A 22,487-nucleotide genomic window follows, 5' to 3' on the forward strand; every position below is an offset into this window, starting at 1 on the left:
GATAGGACCAGAAGCCAGGTAAAGTAAGCTGTATGAGAGAGTTCAAGGCTGGAGGTATCAACTGGGGAGTCATCTACCCTTGAATAGTAATGAAAAGCATAGGACTAGAAAAGATATCCCAGAGAGAAAAGGGAGAGTACTCAGGAAGAAGGTGGGTGGCAGGGCTCTGGAGAAAGACATTTAATGGTTGTATAAAACAAACATACCAAAAAGAAGGGATAGGTTTTCATAGGTTTTAAGAAACAAGCACACCCTACAGATCTGTGGCTAGGTAATATTCCTTAGAAAGTCCAATGTGGTGAGACCAGGCGCAGTGGTTCATGCCTGTAATCCCAGCACTTCGGGAAGCCAAGGCAAGTGAATCACTTGAGGTCAGGAGTTCGAGACCAGCCTGGCCAACATGGTAAAATCCCACTTCCACTAAAAATACAAAAATTAGCCATGCGTGATGGTGCATGCCTATAATCGCAGCTACTTGGGAGGCTCAGGTAGGAGAATCCCTTGAACCCGGGAGGCAGAGGTTGCAGTTAGCTGAGATCATGCCATTGCCCTCCAGCCTGGGCAACACAGCAAGCCTCCATCTCAAAAAAACAAAACAAAAAACAATGTCCAATGTGGTAAAAGAAGCCTGGAGGCCCACTCACTATGTAACCTTGGACAAGTTGCTTGCCACCGATTTGAGCCACAGTTTGGATTTAATAATCTCCAACATGACTGCCAGTTATGAAATAGGACCATGAGGTGACCAAGGTGACCTCAAGATGGGTCTGTGTAACCACCCTGAGAACATTCAGGACAGTGACTCCAGGGAAGGAGGGCAGGTGGTAATCCTGCCAGCTATGTTGCCAGCCAAGGAGGCCACTAGTTAGGCAAGGGGGGCAATCCCATCACCGCGTTTCACTCTTTTTTCTCTCTTAGGCCTTCTGGGCCTTTGTTCCTCTTTACTTACAGAGAGAGAAGCATTCTTCTCGGGGCACAATAGAGACTTTCTTCCCCACCTGGTCACCCTCCTCCGGGCAGACTAGAGGAGGAGAAACCTGGCATTCCTGGGGTGTGAGTGATCCAAGCAGCATGAAAACCCCTTGTATGGCTGTATCTCAAGAAAGCACGAACATCATTCCATGGGATACTGGGTCTGAACGCTCACATTGAGAGAAGCTCCCCTTGTCCACTTCACAGGAATGGTGTGAGCACCTGGGAGAAGCAGTCATGAAAAGGTTTTGGAAGAAATGTCTCATTGTACATAGAGGAACTCCTCCATGGTGTCAGAAGACAAAAGTGAGCCTCTACTGGGTACTTTACCAAACAAAAAGGCAGGGCATCTCCACGTTTGTGCCCCACGGGTACCTCAAACACAATGTGCCCCAAACTGGATTCATCAGCCTCCCAGCAGCTCCCACATCTGCTTTGCGGTCTGGTTCCTTGGCCTCATTGAATGGTACCCAGAGCCTTCCAACTGCTCAATACGAAGTCTTCCCTTCTGCCTGCCTACCCCTCTCTACCCTCACTGCCACTTAATTCCATCAACATCTTTTGTGTGTGTGTGTGTGTGTGTGTGTGTGTGTGAGACAGAGTTTTGCTCTTGTTACCCAGGCTGGAGTGCAATGGCGCGATCTTAGCTCACCACAACCTCCGCCTCCTGGGTTCAGCCAATTCTCCTGTCTCAGCCTCCTGACTAGCTGGGATTACAGGCACGCGCCACCATGCCCAGCTAATTTTTTGTATTTTTTAGTAGAGACGGGGGTTTCACCATGTTGACCAGGATGGTCTCGATCTCTTGACCTCGTGATCCACCCGCCTCAGCCTCCCAAAGTTCTGGGATTACAGGCATGAGCCACCGCGCCCGGCCCCATCAACATCTCTTATGTGAACTGCTGACCTAGAGTCCTCACTTACCTCCCTGCATTCTGTCCTGGTCCTCTCTAACCCATTCCCACACTAAAGCCGAAGTGGCCTTGGCAAAATTTCAGTCCGAGCACACAACTCATTTCTTTAGAGCTCTTCAGTGACTCAGTGGCTCTCAATAGGGAGTGCAAACCCTGGGCTGGCAGGTGAGACCCTTTCCCAGCTGTCTGCCACCTCTTTAGATGCATCTCATCATGCAGCTAGCTCGTCCCTCAGCAATCTTTGTCTCTAGTGCACTCTGCTGTCCCTCCACCTTTGCACTGACTATTCCCTCTCTCCGGAATACTCCTCTTTATCCTCTTGGTCTAAGTCAAGCCATAGGCAACTTTTTGATATTTTACCTCAATTCCTCCAGGAAGCCTCCATGATTTACCACAAGCTAACCTGGGTGCCCTTCCTATGTGAGCTCATAGCACCCTATACTTTACTATAATGAACTTATAACTTGAAATAGTTTGTTTACCATCCATCTCCTTCACTTGATTGTAAGCTCATTGTAAGCTCAGTATCTCACATGTTTTGCCCACCACTATACCCCCCAACACCTAGCAGCACATAAGACAAATGGAATAAGTGCTTAATAAATAGTGAATCATTCATTGTTCTGTTGCTTATCAGTGGGTAAACATAGAACACAGAGATTTAGGAACACCAGCTTAGAATGGCCCTTAGTGGTCACCTAGTACAAGAATTTCCTCTGACAGGCATCTGGGGGCTCTCCTGGACTTGTCCATTAGTCACTGACCACTGTCAGTAAACTCTAGTTTCTAGAAAAATCTTCCTTATCCTGAGCTGAAATGAGTCTCCCCATAGCATCTCCCTCATCAGTCACAGCTCCACTCCCAGGAGCTACACAGGGCAAGTTTGTTCTTTCTTCCTTGTGACACATTTGAAGGCAGCTGTCAGGCTCTGCTCACTCCCTCATTTACCTGTATTTCTACTATACACATCACTTATTTTAAGAGTTCCTCCCTGGCCATGAATCCCAGTCCATTCCCACCTAACCACTGCCTTCTCTGGACAGACCCTCAGACCCTCAGAGTGATGACCAAAGGGAGTTCTAAATCTTGATCCTAAGAGCAAAGACATCCAAAGACAAACAGGTTGGCACAGCTGAGGGCTTTAAGTCATAAAGGTGGATGAGAGCTCCAGCGCTTGGAGTTCTCATCATTCACTTCAGATGAAGGACGTAATGGGAGAAAACGCCATGCCATCGAGTGCCTGCAACATCAGAAAATAAGGACAGCTGCATGTGGAAACTTGAGTCTGGGAAAAATAAATCCATTCTACCATTGACTCATTGCTGTTTATTACAAAGTTCAATATTTTCTCTTCCTCTGAATATCACTGAATAATTATCATAATATAATGAGAAAAAACCAACAATGACCTCAAATCCCAATCCTACTACTCAAAGAGTAAAATAATCCTCTTTTATCCAAACGCCACTCAAGCAACTGTAAGTACTTCGACAGCATCCAAGTATGCCACGCATCATCTCAGCCTATCTGAAAATACCCAGCACAGGACATATTGCACCATGGCAGTGGGACACTGGAACGGAGGACACTGGGATGGGAAAAAAGTATAAAGACCCTTGCATGAGCAAGTGACTTAATCCCTCCAGACCTCCATCTCCTCACCAGTAGGTAAGGGGATTGGCATAGAATTCTGTCCCCGTGATACTTGTCATTATCAGAAATACTTAAACACATCCAATCGTTCCCCTCAATGACATTTAGACATTAACCCTCTGGTGTCCCCATCCCTTTAGCCTCCAAACATCAACTGCGGTGATCCTGATATCTACTGGTACCCTGGGTAGCATGTCCAGCCTGCCCCGTGGGTGGGGGCAGCGGGCACCTGTATAGGTTTCTCCTGCACTACCTGCACCCCCATCAATACAAAGGGCAGAAAGTCAGATGGAAAGCTACCCTTGGTCTCTGCACTTTGACCTCCTTAGAAGCCCCTCCTATGAAATGGTCCTGTAAACTTCCAAAGAAATCCACAAATCTCAAGGAATGTCCTCAATGGAATCCTAGTGACCCCAAACCCAGTTACTTACAGCTCTTTATTGCCATGTATAATATTTTAGAATTTATGCTAACATGTTTTGTGTATGATTATAATAGTAATACATGTACCTGTTAGGGACTTTTGAAAATACAAGAGAAAAAGTACAATTACGCCACTTAGAAATGATTAACATTAACCCTTACAGTCTTTTTTCTATGCATATATTATTTAATTTAGGTCATAATGTACATATTTTATAGTTTGATTTTTCTCTATGCTATTAAATTATTTCAGTGATTGTGTAATATTCCATTACCACCATTAATTTAAGTAATCATCCACTGTAAGAACTTAGGCTATTTCAACTTTTTAAAACTTTTCTCACATTAACATTATAAATAAAACTGTGAGAAATATCCTTTAAAATATATTTTTATATACCTTTTCTCTTAGGGTGGAGATCTAATGTTTTTGCATTACATTGGCAAAGGAAAAATGAAGAGGCAAATAAAGATACAGAAACCAAGGTGGCTAACATATTTTTTCCTCACCCCGAAGAGCCCATTCATACATGCTCATGCTCTTTCTTAGAGCTGGCCAAGGTTAAAACAAACCAAAAAAATGTCATTTTTTTAGGCCTAATAGGCCAGGATTAGCAAAAATACATTATAAAGGTGCTGGAAAATGTTAATTCTTATACTCTGCATGTGGGATGGTAATATGGCATAAACTTTGGAGACAGAAACAATATTATTTTTAATTATAAAAAGTGTAGAATTTAAATATCCAACAGTAAGGAATAAAGAAAATTGTTACATCTCTGTAATGGGGTACTTAACATCTTTACAACCTTTCAATAAAAGGTTAAAGAATATCTACTGGTGCAGTAACAAGCTCGCTCACATTATAATACCAAAAGCAGGACAAAAATCAGACAACGTAGTGTGTTTCTGTAAACAAAAAAAGAAGTGTACACAATTTTATACACACAAAACACACACACACACACACACACACACACACACACACACACACACACCCTGGAAGGATCTACACCAAAAACATCAACAATGGTATGTGGTAGGAAAATAGTGATTTTTGCTTCTGTCTTTTTAAAGTTTTCGGTATTTGTTGTTTATTATTTCATCACATTAAGTATTATGTATTAATAGTGGTAATGGAAAACATTATCAGATTGGTGAAGGAAATAAAGCAATATTTAACTGAGGTTTCCAAACTCAAGTGGGTTGGTCCCATTTCCTGTCCCTCCTTTCTACCACTCCACTTGTGGCTATACCCATCGGGGACAGAAGAAAAGCAACAACTAGAAAATGAGCCTGTGTTATTTCCCACCTAGTTTTGAAACGGAGCCGAGCAGCTGAAAAAGACTAGGATCAAAGAAATCCATCAGACCTGGGAGGCTGTGCCAAATCCCAGGCTATGCGTCACTGATGTGTAACCCTGAACAGTAGCAATGAGAGAATGCTTACCTAGCTCCAAAATGCCAACAATGAGTAATTATTAATAATACTGCCCCTGGGCCCCAGGAAGTCTCATCTCACATGGGGGTTGGGAGTAAAACAAAGGAGTTGCCCCTTTCACAAACCGAGCTGCCTTCAGCACACCTGGTGCCTCACATCTGCACAGTAACTCACAGCCCCTGGCCCCCAGGGCACACTCCCAGGGGAAAGCCCTCTCTATGGACACAAGCATAAGAGAAAACATCTCACGTGTAAAGAGAAAGGCATGGGGACTCAGACGTGAGCCTTGGGATGCCCATGTCTTCAAAGAGCCAACAAGCCCCAATGGGCATGGTGGCCCCGACCAAACTGTGGTCTTGGATGTCTGACACCACTTGCTGGCTAGCTGTGTTGCTTTATTCAAGTGTTCTAATGCCTCTGCCCATCTATGTCCTTATCCGTAACACAGAAAATGCCAATTCTACCTATGACATTGGGTTGTGATCATAAAACTAAAATAACACGCATCACGAACCTGGGTCTAGCGCGTGGTAGCTGAAAATTGGTCCCCTTTTCCTGTCTTGCCCTTGTCTCTGGAAAAGGGCAGGGACTCTTAACAGCTGGCAGGGACACTGTCCCCACCCACGGCAAACAAGTTTTTCTTCTTGGGGTGTCAGTGAGGGGCTGGCCTTGAATGAGGGATCTGTTTAGCCCACGTGGCCCACACACACAGAACCAGAAAGTCCATCCTTGACATTTATTTTTCCAACTAACAGATTTTTCACAAGAATAAGAGTTAAGACCTAGGAGGGACTATCAGGTGACCTAGCTGACTTCCTCCCGTCCCCACATCCCCCAACTCTACAGCCCTGACAGGTGACCTTTGGGGAAGGCCCCCGGCAGCATGTCTGATTACAGTAAGTCCAAGCACTTGACAAACGTCGCATCATTTTACTCTTGACATCCCCAGAAACAGGAACAATAATGCTGCCACATGTTTAACCGACAGGAAATCCACAAAGTCCTTTTGCAGAGAAGGATCTAAATTTCCTTCATTTCACTTTTTATTTTTAAAATTCTGTCAAATCCTCTCTGTCTGCAGACAAGAACAGGTGTTCCCTTCGTTTTCAGGCAGGGTAATGGAGGCAAGCTGGTCTCAAATTACCCAGCCTTTCGTTTCCCCCTCCTACTTCACCCAGGATGGCACTCGGTTCTCCAATCCTGGAGGATGTGTCACAGCTCACACGTGGCAGCTATGGGAGTTTCTTTCTCCCCAATGGTTTCATTCAGGGCTGCATCTAAGCCAGCCACTCGTTATTTCCCTGGTGGAAGCCCTAGCCAGAAATGGACCTTAGATTCAATGGCCTTGGTTGCTGTAGCCAATTTCCACCCTGGTGACCTTGCTCAGAGAGAGGTTTTAAATGGTGCACGATCATCGCACCTTCCTCCGGCGGCCCCCGAGTCACACTTCAGAAGCGCGTCATCAGGGAAGATGGAAGAACAGCACGTCGGGAGCGGCTGACAGCATCACCACGGCTCTGCCTCTGCCCACTGCTCTGTCTCACCAGCCCGTGATGGTGAGATTTCTCCTTTCTTCTCCACCTTCTGTCTCTAGCCTGAGACTTGTCAGCAGTCCCTTCATGTAGCAAACATACGAATCGGGTTGACTTAAAAGGTCAATTGCAGCAGATTTGTGCGTGTTCTCTCGCTCTGACGTAGAAGTCCCGTGCAAGCCAAGGGAGTACAACCAGTTCTCAATGCAAGCTCCCCCTGCTCCCACTCCCAGCTTCTCACTCCTTCACCACCGCCCCCACGCCTGAACAGTGTCTTCAGCCAAGGAAGGACAGAACGTGAACAGGCTGGGTGCCTCTCACCACCCTTTCTGCACCAGCTCGAGATCTGGGCATGCATTCCCATCAAAGTTGCCCAGCAGAAGCAATCAGATATCTAAGCCCCAGAGGGATCAGATGGGAAAGGTACAGGGTTAGGGAGCCTGCCTTTTTGTATAGATTGACCACAGAGGTCAAACAGCTTGATAGTATGGACAATTTAGGCTGTACAAAGTCAGGGAGCCTGTTTGGCTACGATCTCGAGGAAGAAGTCATTTCTATTAATGAGGCACCTGTCCTAAAATGCAGTTCTCATATCAGGGTCCAGAGCCTTCAGTGCCCTGGGAGATTCTTCCAGATGGTCAGCAGGCTGTCACTTCCAATATTAATGTTAAAAATATGGCAGCATCAACAACGTCTGCTTCCAGCATGACGTAACCATGGTCCTTCCTTGGGACGTCTCTGAGAACCATGGAGTGTCACCCCGAGGAGGGACCTTCAAGAGCTCCAAATCCAGCCTCATTGCACGGATGAAGAAGCTGAGCCCTGGAACCAAACCAGGGAGAGGTCCCCCCATAGCTCAAGAGACTGATACACAGTAGGGCCAGAACCCTGGTCCAGAAAATTACGCCATACTACCTTAACGAAGCACCTGCAAAGCACATGATCAAACAATAGATGTCCCACTGAAGTCTGGGGGAAGGTTCTTTGCATGACAAGAATGAAGGAATGAGACCCAGAAATTTTGCCTGAGTTACTGGATAACCATTGTTACTAATCAGATTTAATCCAAAAAGTATGTATGAAGCATATTTTAAATGACATAATATCAAGTCAGCTCAGGATTTTCTCTTCTCATCCTGAGAGCTGCATGATCTGTCCAGGACACCATACCACCACTTACCCCAACATATTCTACAGCTATGGTTTTCAACCACGTGCATCAGAATCACCTGTAAGGCTTTTTGAAACACAGCTCACTGGGTCCCATCCCTGCAGTGTCAGATTCAGGAAGCCTGGGGTGTGGCCTGAGAATGTGCATTTCACACAAGTTCCCAGAAGACTCTGAGACCCCGGGTGACTTTGAGAACCATGCACCTGAGTTTCCGTAGGACTGACATCCATTTCTATAAACCCCATCCCCCAAGTTGCACATTCACAACTGATGCAGAGTCACTCAGTCTCCTCCCACAGCAGCAACCCTAGCTGAAGGTTCTGCCCAATTTAGACAACTCATTCATGCTACAGCATAATCTATTACCCCATTAACAGATGGCTGAAGATTTGGGTTGGCCTCCTTCCCAAGACTGCCTGCCATTGTGCTATACCAAGCTCCCCCAAACCACACAAAGCAGATGAGCTAGCAAGGTCTTTCCAACCACTGCTCTGACAGTAAACTATTCAATGCACCTCATTGCACCAGTTTGCCAGGGATTGCTGAACACCAGGAGGGGAGGGACCCCAAAGTGGCACCTACCCTTGGTCCCCTCCATTCATCCCCCAGCTTCCAGGGCTTTGCTTCATTTCTAAAGCAGCTGGCACTCGCCTGCTGCAGGTACAAAAGTCTACGATATCCACTCCAGGGGGAGAGCCACTCCTACATAATGTATGGAGTTCCTCCCTGGCTCACGGCAGGTTGGAATGCTTCCACCTCAGAAAAGGGCAAGGCAGCTGCTCACATCAGCAGGTGTCTTCCAACACGACAGCCTTCGGGGCTCATCAAACCTCCTGGGAGACTGGTTGGTTCACTGAGGTACAGATAGAGCAGGGAAACAAACCCCAATGGAGGTTCCAGGCCCATTGTACACATTCGCATTAACCAATCAAGTAGCAGAGTGGGTTCACTGAGAGCATGGCATGGGGTCAGGGAAGCCAGGATCCACACTATGCCAGTTCACCTGGAGCTAGCTGTGTGGCCCTGGGAAAGTCAGTAAAGCTTTCAAAACACTGGTTTCCTTATCTGTAATATGGATAAATAATGATAACTACCTTATAGATCTGTTCACAGGAATAAAAAAATATATACAGATGTGTATGTAATAATTAGCAGAGCACTAGGGACAGTAAGTAGATAATAAACGTTAGAGGCTCTTATTATTGTTACTTTCAAGAAAACACAGAAGGCCCTACACCTAGTTCAAACTGCCATGTGTCAAAGGCTGTGGGATGGCGGGTCTCAGATTCTAAATGGGCCCCTGAAGATAAACTGGCTGGACCACCTTAGTGAACATCCTGGATGCCCACTTACCCCTTATCTAACCTCCAACAGCTCTGGCCAAGACTCTCACCTGCCCTCTGGCTGCTGCACTTACTCCTTTTAATAGAGGCCTCTCCTGACGTTTTCTATATATCTACTCTTGGCCTCTCATCAATGTCCATTTTAAGCCACAGTGCAGCTCTGACAATGTGCCTCTGCTGACAATACTTTTCCCATTTCTGCTATCGTTTGAACGTTCCTTGGAGCCAGGAGTCCTGTTCCTCAGCCAGAAACTGGTCAGAGGTTTTTTTTCTCTGCCACCCTATAACCAAGACACAGCCATTAGCTGGCCCTGACAGGAATCTGCTACCATGAACCAAGCTAAGGAATCTTCCAGAAATTTTTCTAAAGCTACAGGTTTGACTGAAGCCTACCTGGAAGGAAGTACAACTCTAAATCCTACTCCTAGCCCATTCATTTGAGAAAATTATTTTCCACTGGTCTCACCTAAGTGCTGGACAACTCAGAGAGGACGAACTATTATTAAACTTTTGATCCGCAAGAAGCAAAGGTCCCTTCCATCTACAGTTGTTCATATACAAGGAGTGGAACAGGCTAGGACAACAAGTCATTAGCAAAGGAGGTGGCTGCACTCTTTTCTCTTCCTTTATGACACTGCCACTTTGCTTTCTGTAGCATGCATCATCCTCCCCACAACTTCAGCTCGGGCTAAGTCCTTCCCATGATCTTGGAACTTAAGAATCCCCACTAGCAGCTCAGTTTTCCAGCTCTAAACTCCTGAGGGAGCAGAACCATCAACCTGACTCGTCTTTTTTAAGCTCTCGATTGCAAGCCAGGATGTGGCTGGGCACTTCTGCATGCTCATCTCTGCCATAATAAGCCATGGCTATTAGGGGGTGGGAGGAGGGCAGGGGCAGGTGACATTGTACATAGCAGAGCAGCTGTTCACTCATCCAGAATGATGGGAACAGCAGCTTCTGAGCAGGGAGGAGAACAAAAAAGGAAAATCAAACTCATATGCCAGATAGAAACCAGCCCAGCAGAGCATTTCCCCACCCAGAGCTGTGCCAATACAGCAGCCAACAGAGCAGTGGCCGCAGGATGAGCGTGGAAAGCAGGGCCTGGTCCTCTCTTTCCAAGTTGGGTACACATCCATTCTGAATCATATTTATCTCTCAACTGAAAACATTTTCAAATGATTCCTGCCTCTGGGTAGGGGGAGCTATGCCATGGTTCATATTGCTTTACACATGGGCAGCACTCAATCAAGGCTCTGGAATAGACAATAGGAAAGGATAAAGTGGAAGGTGTCAGGAGACAACTACATCCCCCATGGAATGGAAGTGTTTTAGAAACCATCTCCTCTCCTCCCTCATCTGGACAGGAAAGAAAGAAGCTGGAAGAAAATGACCCCAGTAATGTCTCAAAGGAGTAATACTTGGTTATGAATAACCCAGGGAGGTGCATGTCAGGGTCAACCCAGCTCCTTCCATCAAGAGGTGGGGAGCTAAGACTGTCCCACCCAATACTGCTCCACAAGGAGGGAGGCTGGGGAGCTTATACCCACTCTTGCCAGCCTGTTTACCAAGACTTGGATATTTTAGACATTGTCAGAAGTCCTGGCAGTGCCAAGATCAGCAAGAGGAAAGCAGCGTGAGAGGCCCAGCCTACTAGTTGCCTGGAGTTCTCTGGGTTGAGCCACGACATAACCAAGCACCTCCCCAATTGCTGGGCAGGAGGGTTTGGAGCCAGTCACAGGAGACACAGCCCACCTTCAACCTCTTGCTATGCAGCCTTACAGAACTGGGAGGAGACCAAAGAAGCAAGGCGGAGGGAGATGCAGGGAGTAAATGCCGGCATGCAGCCAAGCTCTGAAAGCCAAAGTTCTTTTCTAGCGCCCCAGCTAAAAGCAGTGACAGCCTCCTGTATTGATTATGCATGCATGCCACTGAGTGAAGAGGCCGGCTGGGCGAGGGCTAAGGCCCGCTGGATAATTTATATGCTGGCGTTGGTATTCACAGAGCCACAGGCAGAGTTCAAAGGAAAGAGGTGAAGAACGGAAGTTCAAGATAGAAGCAAACTGCTACACTTCTACAGCTCCAGTTTGTGGAGCAAGAGGGTATCCTAAGGAGAGCAAGCAGGAATGGTACCCAAATGACACACAGTTCCCACTGCTCATAACACATCCTCCAGCCCCAAGCCCAAGCCACCCTCTCATAGGTCAGACTTTGACTTCTCCATCTGGTGGAAGCCTAACCTATACTCCCAGCTTGGGCCAGGTGCCTTGGTTGGTGCTCCCCCAATAACCTAGGGCTGCCTCGATTGCAGCCTTCCAATTCATCCATCAGGTCAAAGCATGTCTGTAAGGAAGCCTTCTCCCATGCAACTAAGATGGACCTCCCATTAGGTTCTAATAGCACCATATATCTCTCCTTTATATCTTCATCCCTATTTGTACTTGTATTTTCAGTTCTCCTAAATGTGACCTTTATGAAGACAGCACCTCATCTGTCCTTTGAACCACTGTATCTCCTGCACCTACCGCAGCATCTGCCCTGCGTAGAAGCTCGATAGAGAGTGATTTTTAAAATGATAAATGAATGAGATTTGCCACACTGTACCACAGTCATATGATTCCTCTTTCTTGCCACCTAGCCTGTGAGATCCTTTAGGGCACAGAGAGCGGAAGCTGGTGTTTTCTACCCAGCACAAGAAGGGCAGCGGGGTCAAGTGGTACCCTTGGGAGATGACTTTTCATCACCAGGATAAACCAAACTCACCTCATTTTGTTCTTTCCCAATGCTTAGCATAATTCCTAACCTATAACAGATGCTCAGTGTCTGTTTTCTGATAATTTACCTTTTAAGGAGCCCTTACCTAAGATTGACAGTTTGCCCTCTATGGCCAAACATTGGCAAATAGGCCCTTGAGTGGTGCTGGCATGGCCAAATAGTGCCTTGTGGCCACCAGACATGAACAAAGGCAGCACTTGGAGAAGAAGGAGCCCTGCCCAGAAGATAGGAGACCCACACTTTCTGGCTGGGTGATGTGGGAAAAGCCTCAAACTCTCACAACTCTAAAAGCAGAGGAAATATCCCTTGACCCATAGGAAACAAATCTATCATCCTATGTTGTGGTGACAAACCACAGCAGGTTCATTAAACAGATCTGAGTTTGAATCCCACATTCGCGGACTTCCAGGTGTGTGACCTTGAGTAAGGTGCCGACCTGAGACTCAGTTTCCTCATGTGAAAAAATAGTGCTGATGATAGTTTACAAGGACTGCATAAGATAATGCATGAAAAGCACTTTGTTACAATGGAGCCCAGCTAGCAGTTTACTGATGGCAACAGGTTATTGTAGAAAAACCATGGGTTTGGACTGAGAAAGGTCTCTTCCACTTTGCTGGGTAATTACAGACAAGCTGTGTTCTATGGTTTAGTTTCCTTGTCTGGAAAATGGAGGAAACCAAACAGTCTCTCTCACTCCGGCCTAGTCCACGCCCACCCACGATGCCCGCACTTGCTCTTCCCCAGCTCTTCCACTGCTCTTGCTCTCTCATCCCTCAAGTCTTAGCTCAGATGTCATCTCCCCAGATGGGCTGTCCCCGCACCTCTCTAGAGTCACACACCCACCTTTGCTTTGTTTGATTTCCTTCCTGGCAACTACTTCTGTCTGAAATTGTCTAATTGTCATGTGTTTATTGTGTATCACCCCTCTCACTAGAATCTTGGCTCTGTGAAAGCAGAAAGCCTGATCTTCCCTGTACTCACTACATCACTAGTGCCTAGAATGCCACATATTAGGCACTCAACAAACATCGAATGAATGAATGAATGAGCGAATGAACGAACGAACGAACACCCTCCAGGATCACTGTGAAGAAACTAATGAATAATGCCAGCAACCATGCCTAGCACGGTGCCTGGTTCATACTGGCCTCTTTGGGTTAATTTTTCTTGCTTTCCCTGAGAGCTAATTTTTCAAGAACTACAGTTCTTAAACATTATCTCAGCTTGAAATTTAAAACTTACTTAAATTGAGCCAAGGTTACCAGACAGGGAAAAAAAAGGGTGGGGAGTAGGGGGGACAGTCATAATTAACCTCCCCACACAGATCTCCACCAAGGGCTTCTTAACACTTCGGAAATGGCTGAGCAACAGAGCCTCCCAGGATCCCCTGAGTGCTCTGGAAGACAGGTCATCAATTGAGCCACTTCTGCATCTGCACACATTGCAGATTAGACACAAAGACGAATGGCATTCAAACCAGTGCCAAGGGGGTCAGTGCCAGCCGGGGCGTAGATTACTGGCTGGGTCCAAGAGGGCTCAAGGCTGAAATGCAGGCTTGACCAGGACAAAGACTGAGAGATCTACTCCAGTATGCTAGATCATCCTCCTCTCCTCTGCAACTACTGCCCCCTGCCTGTAGCCATCCGCCTCTGGAGCCCGTCTGCTCATTCTGGCTCACCCCACCCTTCTCCTTCTAAGCCATCCCCAGCAAAGGTAGCTCTCCTACTCTTCACAGGGCCCTACGCCACCAGGTAGATGAGTGTGCCCTCCCTTCTGCCAGATGCAGCCAGACGCTCCAGGCCAGGCCCTGACTATCAAGGGTCAAGGTGGAAACGACCTCACCTAGCTCACACATTCTAGGAGCCCACCACACTGAGCAACAGCTTCCCTGGAGCTCAGAGATGTAGCACATCAGAGATCAAGAGACTCACGCAGGTGGTGCTCAGAGCTTGGACTCCCTAGCAATGGGCTGAGTTTAACCTCAAGATGCTTACCAAAACTCACAGCCCTGACCTTCTCCCAACTCGGCAGGGCAAAGACATAAGGAGCACCGGATATGAGCCTCCATGGTAAATGTCAAAGGAAAGCATTGCAGTTATCTGCTCTCAAACACCATGTTGCCCATCAAAATGCCAAAGCAAGGCAGCAATGGGATGAATCTGTGGCTTCTCACGATTGTGCTCGGCCCACCGCACCCAGAAAATCCTTATCATACAGATGGAAGGGACCAATGTGGGTTGCACACCATGTCCTTGCTCCAAACCCAGTGTGCATTACCCCCACTGGACTAGATAGATTATAGACACAGCCCCCTTTCCATCCATATGGGTCAGAGTCCAGATGCAGAGGGGGAGAGTTAGCCTAGCAGCCAGCTGCAGAGATAAGCACTATGATACCACATCTAGCAGGACAGGCGGGTAAGGCACAGAGAGAGAAAGGCAGAGCCCTCGAGGCACCATGCATTGATGGTTCCAGTGCCTGGCAGGAGGGCTTTCTAAGGGCAGGGGCTACCAGACCCTGAACTCTGTCTTCTGGCCAGTTCAGGTATAACTTTTTTTTCTTTCTTTTTTTTTTTTTCCCCCTTTTTTGACAAGAGTTTCACTGTCACCCAGGCTGGAGTACAGTGACACAATCTCTGCTCACTCATGCCTGAGCCTCCCCAGTAGCTGGAGTTACAGGTGTGCACCACTGCGCCCAGCTAATTTTTGTATTTTTAGTAGAGATGGGGCTTCACCATGTTGGCCTGGATGGTTTTGAATCACACCTAACTTTGGCCTCTTCAGTCCCACTTGTGCTTAACAATCAAGTTTCTTAGTAAAAGAAGGAGCCGGCTGGTCCGAGTGCAGTGGTGTTTACAACTAATTGATCACAACCAGTTACAGATTTCTTTGTTCCTTCTCCAATTCCACTGCTTCACTTGACTGGCCTTAAAAATAAATAAATAAATAAATAAATAAATAAATAAATAAATAAATAAAATAAAAATAAATAAAATTAAAAAAAAGAAGGAGCCAATTCTGTTTGTAAGACGTAAGCCCTTACGCTCCAGCAGACTCCCTGCCTAGCCTGTGCTTCCTAAAGAATACTGCCCTGACCCTCTGGGAACCCTTCATGTGGTGCTTTTCCAGCCTCCCCTACCCAAACTTATGGAGTTATTTAAGCAAAATTGTGTCTGGATGCCAAGCCATACCAACCTGCTGTGTGGCTTTATGCAAACCTAAGCCTCCCAGTTCAAGTATTTCCAGAATGAGGGGTTAAATGAGACAAGCTCCAAAGTTTAATTTAGCACTAATACTCCATAATTATTTGAAAGAAAAGTTTATCCACTGGCCCAGCCCCAAATACCACTAGTTATGAATCGGCTTGCACTGAATCATGCAAGTCTCATGGCCTTAAAGCTCTACCCAAGAGCCTTAAGGGTCTGCAATAATGATATCCACATCTCATAAATGGACCTGGACCTCTTTGCCTTCGGGGGCCCCAAGCTAAACAGGCTTTCTGAAGTTTCTCTCAGCTTGGTAAATATTGTAAATAAGTCCATTTCTTCTTCCCATACTCCCATTCCATTAGAGGTGGGGTATCAGGAGGGTAGAGGGCATTGGGCAGATTGAGAAGAATTTGAAAGTACGGGTAACGATAACTTCTTGTAAGAAAGAGAAAAATGCAACCGTTCATGCTCAGTGGCTGACGCCTCTCAGGGCCTCTCCTACCCCTGCCCTTTTTGGGTAGTTTTTGGGTTGAAGTCTGCCCCAGCATTCTGGAGCCATGCTACCCTCCCTGGGAGAGGAATTCTGGTGCCAAGCTTCTGATGGCTCCTCACATCAACACCCAGGGAGTCCTTCGCCTCACTGGTCTCTCCCTCATCCTCATATCCAATCCATCATCAACTCTGCTCAAACAGTACCACCAAAATATGTCTTCACTCTGCCAGCTGTCACCCACAACTGCTACCCCTTCTCCATCTCCAGCACCTACTACAGTGTCTGGACCCAGCAGGTACTCAATGAAGATTTGTTGAATTGAATGAAATCCAAGAAGTTTTCTTTTTCCCTGAGATAGAGAGGCTATTTTTGTAGAGCAGTGGTGAGTTCAGTGTCTCCTACGCAGCTAAAGCATAAATAAATACTCTACCCCAAGCCCTGCACCATCACCCCAGTGAAGAGTCCCTCTCTCCCTCCTTCCCACTCAGGTCTCAAAATTCAGGAGTGACAATGATACCATAGGCATCTCCTCACTCTATGGATAAGATCTGAGTGTCAGTATCAGTTTAACATCTGAGCAGTATGAATAGCCAGGAGCCATCTCCTGCCCTTAGGCAATGTAACAATATCCTGAAACCACACACTCTGTACTCACACACTTGCACACATGCACACACACACACATGGGCAGCAGAAGCGGGCAGGGATATAGCTCAGATCTCTCCACAGGGGCCTCACGGCACCCCCAACCAGGATTGTGTGCCTCAGTCCACTGGCCCAGCTGGCATGATTTCAATGAGTTCAATAAACAACCCTCCCCCTCTCACCAGAGCCAGATACCCAGGAGCTGGCACTCAGCTCAAAGAGGAGAAGGGATGATTTAACATCCCCTGCCCATCCCAGTTTCTGGAACTCTGACCCATCTGCATGGAGGTACTTGTGACAAGAGGCCTGAGCTAGAGGGTGACCTAGGTGTCTGTTTGCTTCCCCCATCATTTCCATCTCAAGATTTTTCTCATTAGATCACACTGGCCGGACCACCTCCACATTCCCACCTCCATCATGCCAGCCCTAGGCATGCCTGAGAGGAAGCTGCCAAGCCAAAGAGATGAAGCCAGGCTTTCCCAGTCACTGGCCACACAGCCAAACGACTCTGGGTCAGGGTGTGGAGCAGTGGGAAAGGGAGTACTGCAGTGGGGGTGAATGCCTGCAGAGGTCCTCCCCTGGAAGGTCCCAGCCTCCTCCCACAGCTTCATCAAATGCACTTCCATGTGGGCCCATCTGCCCCTCCATTCTGACTGCTCTGTAGCATGTTTCATCACAGTGACAAACGCAGGCTCTGGGGTCAGTCTGGGTTCAAATCACACTTCTGAAGGGGTAGACCTGGGAAGCCACAAAACCTCGCTAAGCCTCCATGTTCTGTCTGTGAAATGCAACCCATGATCCCCACCTCACAAGGTCACCATGAGAAAGCAATGAGTTAACTACCGTGTGTAAATCTTCTGGAACATGTGAGTCAGTCCTTCACCAATGGTCATCCCCCTGGCCCAGCCTCACACCCTACTGGTTGTGAATTTGCTTGCAATGAAACACACAGGTCTTCTGGTTTTACAGCTCTATCCAAGTAGATGCTTTGAAAAATAAGGGAAAATGAATTTTCCTTGTACTTTTCAGAGGAAATCTCATTGACTTCCCTTATATAAGACCCTTACCTGGTTAGAAACAAACCAGTTTCTTTTCATATGTAAAAAAGAGTCACTGGCTGAGGGCAGTGGCTCATGCCTGTAATCCCAGCACTTTGGGAGGCCCAGGTAGGTGGATCACTTGAGGCCAGGAGTTTGAGACCAGCCTGGCCAACATGGTGAAACCCCATCTCTACTAAAAATACAAAAATTAGCTGGGCAGGCATCTGTAATCCCAGCAACCCGGGAAGCTGAGGCATGAGAATCGCCTGAACCCAGGAGGCAGAGGTTGCAGTGAACCAAGATGGCGCCACTGCACTCCAGCGTGGGCAACAGAGCAAGACTCTGTCTCTAAATAAATAAATAAACGAGAGTCACTGACACAAGCCGTATTCTTCCAATTCCCATTACCGTCACTCCCCACAGGACAATACTGTTGGTTGTCATTGTCATTTTGTCACCAGTTTCCTTAACGATATGCTTCATTTGTATAATGCTCCTCCCAATTCTCTCCCCGGAAGAAATCTGTGACTTAGAGGAAAGCCTGAAAGGTGGGCATCAGCTGTCACAGCAGTTCTTTTTGGGAAGTAGAATTCCAGGTGATCTTCATTTTCTTTTCTCTGAATTTCTGTTTTCTGAATTTTGTTTGTGTTTTCTAGTTTTTGTGTGTGTTGTCATTTTGCAATGCACATGGGACATGTATTCCTGTTCACAATGAGAAAGGATGAAAAACTATTTTTTAAAGTTCCAGGCTTTGTCTGTGGAAGGCAGTTCCTGAAAGAGAACTGAGGATAGAATGGTGAGACATTCTCATCTGGCCCTTAAGGACTAGGCAAGAAGTGACCCAATGTAACAATGTGCCTCAGTTGTTGAAGAGGGAAGGAGAGATATTTGTTCATTCAGCAGGTGTTCACTGAGGGCTCCCCATGTACAAGGTGCTGTTTGTGAACCAGTTAAAGCCCCAAGCAGCCTTCAGGGTGAGGAGGCCCTATGCAAGTGAGACAGGTGATAAGCAAAATAAACACATGTATAACATGTCAGATGGTGGCCAGGGCTATGAAAACAAAGTATGGTAAGGATGACCAGAGAGCTGGCAGAGGAAAGTGCTGTTGTGGAAAGGGTAGTTGGGGGAGGCTTGCACAGTGAGGCTCATTTATGCACAGACCTGGGAACATGAAATGGCCAGGATGGATCACCTGAGGTCAGAAGTTTGAGACCAGCCTGGCCAACACGGTGAAACCCCATACCTACTAAAACAACAAAACTTAGCTGGGTGTGGTAGCACATGCCAGTAAGCCCCAGCTACTTGGGAGGCTGAGTCAGGAGAATCGCTTGAACCTGGAAGGTGGAGGCTGCAGTGAGTCAAGATTTCACCACTGCACTCCAGCCTGGGTGACAGAGCAATACTCTGTCTCAAAAAAAGAAAAAAAAAAATGGCCTGGAAAACAGCCAGGATAAAGGCTTGGAGGTGGGAACTGGGCTCAGAGAGTTCAAGGGGCAGCAAGGAGGCCAGCATGGCTGAGTCAGAGGAGGCAAGAGAATAGAAGAGGAGGAGGGTAGGAAAGTGCTGGGTGCCAGGGCCACGCCTGGTGGGACACTGCAGGTGGTCGTGAAGACCTTGGGGCTTACTCAGAGTGGAACAGGAGGCCAGCAGAGGGTTTTGGGCAGAATCGCATGATCTGACCTTCATATTAAAGGATCACTCCAGCCTGCTGAGTGGAGAGACAAATGTACAGAGTCAAGACTGGGAGCAGGAGCACGGTAAGGAGGTCACTGCAGTCATCCAGGCACATGGTGGTGGGGGCGGCTTGGACCACGGAGGTAAGAAGTATAGTCATATTCCAGGTCCATTTTTAAGGCAGAGCTGACAGGATTTGCTGGTAGATTGGATGTGGGATGTGAGAGCAAGAAAGGAGTTGAAAACTGTTCTAAGTCTGTTAGGTCTGAGCAACTAGGTGGGTGGAGTTGCCTATTTCTAAAATAGGGAAGTCTGGGAGGAGCAGATTGGGGCAGGAGGTAAAATCAAAAGACGTTAAAGCAAGGAAGATTTGAGTTGAATTAGAATTAGCCACGCAAGTAGAGATGGTGATCAAGCAGGTGCATACACAAAGTGAGTTTGGTGAGAGGTCCAGGCCAGTCATCATTCTGAGAGCACTGAAGTAGGTAATTTACCGACAACTCCTCAATATTCCCAACTCATCTGCAGGAATCTGTGGGGGTAGGTATGACTCCATTCCTACATTGTGAATGACAAATCTGAGACTCTAAGGGGAAATTACTTGCCCAAGTTGGCACACACAGAACAAATGCACCTGCATTCACACTTGGCTGCTCTGATTCCAAAGTCTATGTCTTAGGCCTTAAGAAATCCGGATTATAATAACCACACTGCCAAGAGCTCAATGAACATAGCAGCCTATACCTTCCCTCTTCCCCTTCCATAGGCAGAGCTCTGCCTACTCACAAGATCTGCAATTGTTCCTGTTGCCCAGTTTTCCATGGCATCTGACCCCAAAGTGATTGTCTAGCCCTTGCACGTAGGTTCTGACCTGCTCCCCAGTCTTCCGATGAGCCAGAAATCAGGCTCTAAACACGGCACTGTATCCCTAATGCTCTGTCAGTCTTTCCAGTTCCCTCTCTGGGATCACCTCTGTGCTCCAGGTGGCTGCTCCACATTTGGGAGGTAACCTTGACCTGGAGATCCCATGACCTTGATCCCAGATGGCTCCTCCCACTGCGGGATCTTGATCAAACCACTTGACCTCGAAGCCTCAGCCTTCCCAACTGTCATGGGGTAAGAAAGGAGTTAGACTAGAATCTTTTAAGAGTCTGCAAATTATGTAGAAAGGGCAAGTTTTTCTCAACACAAGTATCCTAGAGGGGAAAAGCCTTGAATCCTGCAGTCCTGTGTTTTGTCCCAGATATAACTCCTACTAGCTGGGGAGCTATGAGCCATTTAATCCCTCCATCCTGTTTCTCCATCTCTAAAGCCAGGGTGACAACATCAGCCTTACAGGGGTATGTGGAGGACAGTCACATGGCATATGAGTGCTCCCTACCTGATAATTTACCGAATACTCATTTTAGAAAAGTCAAAGAGCATACAGTAAATTGGTAGTGAAGTTGTAATTAGAGCTTAAATTCCCCAACTCTACCTAGGGACTCCCCTTACTCCACAGTACACATGAAAGATGCCAGCATATTCCACTCAGCTATCTGATAATTTCTCGTATCTCCTGACTCAACCTAACCCACATCCCTCCCAACCCTCAAAAAAACACAACTAAAATAGCTCACTTAGCCCGATTCTCACTTATTCGACTCCTACTTTCAAGAAAACCCTGCTAGAGATTATCAGGAAGAAAAGAGAAAAATGAAAAGAAAATCGCCGTGCCTACTCCATCCATTACCAGATGCAAAGACTTCCTATTAGCAGCATTTGGCCAACACAAAATAACAAATATCACCATCATTATTACTGTGGCCACAGCTCCTACATACCAAAACCAGAGTAATGTGAAGTGTTGAATGTGGATTCTGATGTCAGACCATGTGGGTACAAATCCTGGCTGCACCTACTAGGTTAGATGACCTTGCACAAGTCACTTGATTCTAAGCCATCCCCAACTACAAAAATTATGGTATTACCTCTGATTTATACAGAATGACATATAGGCTCAGGGGGTAATTACTCAACTAGTAAATAAAAAGCAGGGAGTTACCCAAGTGCGCATGAGTGACCCCAAAGCTTTTCCCTTCATATCTTGAAACCCAGAGTATTGCAAGCTTTGAGGGGATTTAAAAAAAAAAAAAACCACCACCAAAACATCTCTTGGATTTACATCTCACATACTCACTAAGACATCTTGGGCAAATTACTTAACCTCTCGGAGCTTCTGTTTTTGCCATTCATAAAGCAAAGACGCTAGTACCTGCCTCATGGGCCTTCTTGAGGATCTGGACAGCACAAGAAAAGCTTGGGCACAACACGTGCACAAGTAGCCCCTTCGATAGCTCCAAGCGTCATGCTCACTGTCACCTTAGGGCTACTTCAAAATAGGAAGCATGTGCATGTCCAAGATACCCCTGGCATGCAGGTATTCCATGACTGTTTACTGAAATTTAAAATCCAAGTGTCCAAGGTCATATGGCTTGTAATGACAAAGTTGATAATCAAAGTTTTTTTTTGCCAGCATCCCCTTTCTCCCAAGCCTAGGTCTCCCCCAAAAGCCAGCTAGATCAGTGTGGCCATCTGAAGTCAGCGAGCGTCATGTTCCCACCACCACCCTGCCACTTTTATCTCCCCTACTCCAGCTTAGTTTTCAGCCACCTCAACAGATCCATACACAGGAGGAAAATCACCAAGTCAGAAAAGTCTTTTGCCAGTTCAGGGGTGGGGGAACCCCCTAGTAAAAAGGCTTCTACATCCACTTCAAGGAGCGGAAACAAAAAGGGTCCTGTTGATTTTGAAGCATAAAGCAAATTAATTCTCCAAACACAGTCCAGAGCACACAACAGCCCAGTGAGGGCCCACTAAATACAAATGGACCCAGCACAGTGATTCTGAAGACATCAGATCCCTGAGGAAATGGTAATGTTGCGAAGGCACCTATCAATCAAAGCCAATCCTAGAGGACTTGTGCATGTACACACTGCAAAAAGAATAAAAGACTCAAATCCATAAAGCATGAACTCAGGTTCCTGCACCTCTCAGGCTCTGCCTGGGAAGCCACAAGGCCCTTTGGAGTCATTTTGCAGAAAGCACCAACCCTCAGGCTCCCCTAAAATATTCTTAGCCTCTTTTCTCTGCAGAGTGATGAAAACCACAGGAGAACAATGTTGACCAACAAAGACTGGCTGAGTCCTTTATTGTCACCCTTTCCC

The 22,487-nt window shown here is 46.8% G+C and overlaps 1 protein-coding gene across 14 annotated transcripts in view; it reads right to left on the reverse strand.

Annotated features, from left to right (window-relative positions):
* LOC108304386 (neurexin-3) overlaps window positions 1–22,487 on the reverse strand; it is an 827,297-nt gene that overhangs the window by 788,232 nt on the left and 16,578 nt on the right. Inside the window, exon 2 of one of the 14 annotated variants that reach the window (XM_037738476.1) lies at window positions 1,148–1,194. The exons of the other annotated variants lie outside the window; for them this stretch is intronic. The gene's annotated coding sequence lies outside the window, so the exon portion shown is untranslated. The remainder of the gene's footprint in view (window positions 1–1,147; window positions 1,195–22,487) is intronic. 14 annotated transcript variants of the gene reach the window in all.

The sequence above is a fragment of the Cebus imitator genome, unplaced genomic scaffold (genome assembly GCF_001604975.1).
Source record: "Cebus imitator isolate Cc_AM_T3 unplaced genomic scaffold, Cebus_imitator-1.0 Scaffold54, whole genome shotgun sequence".
Classification (NCBI taxonomy): domain Eukaryota; kingdom Metazoa; phylum Chordata; class Mammalia; order Primates; family Cebidae; genus Cebus; species Cebus imitator.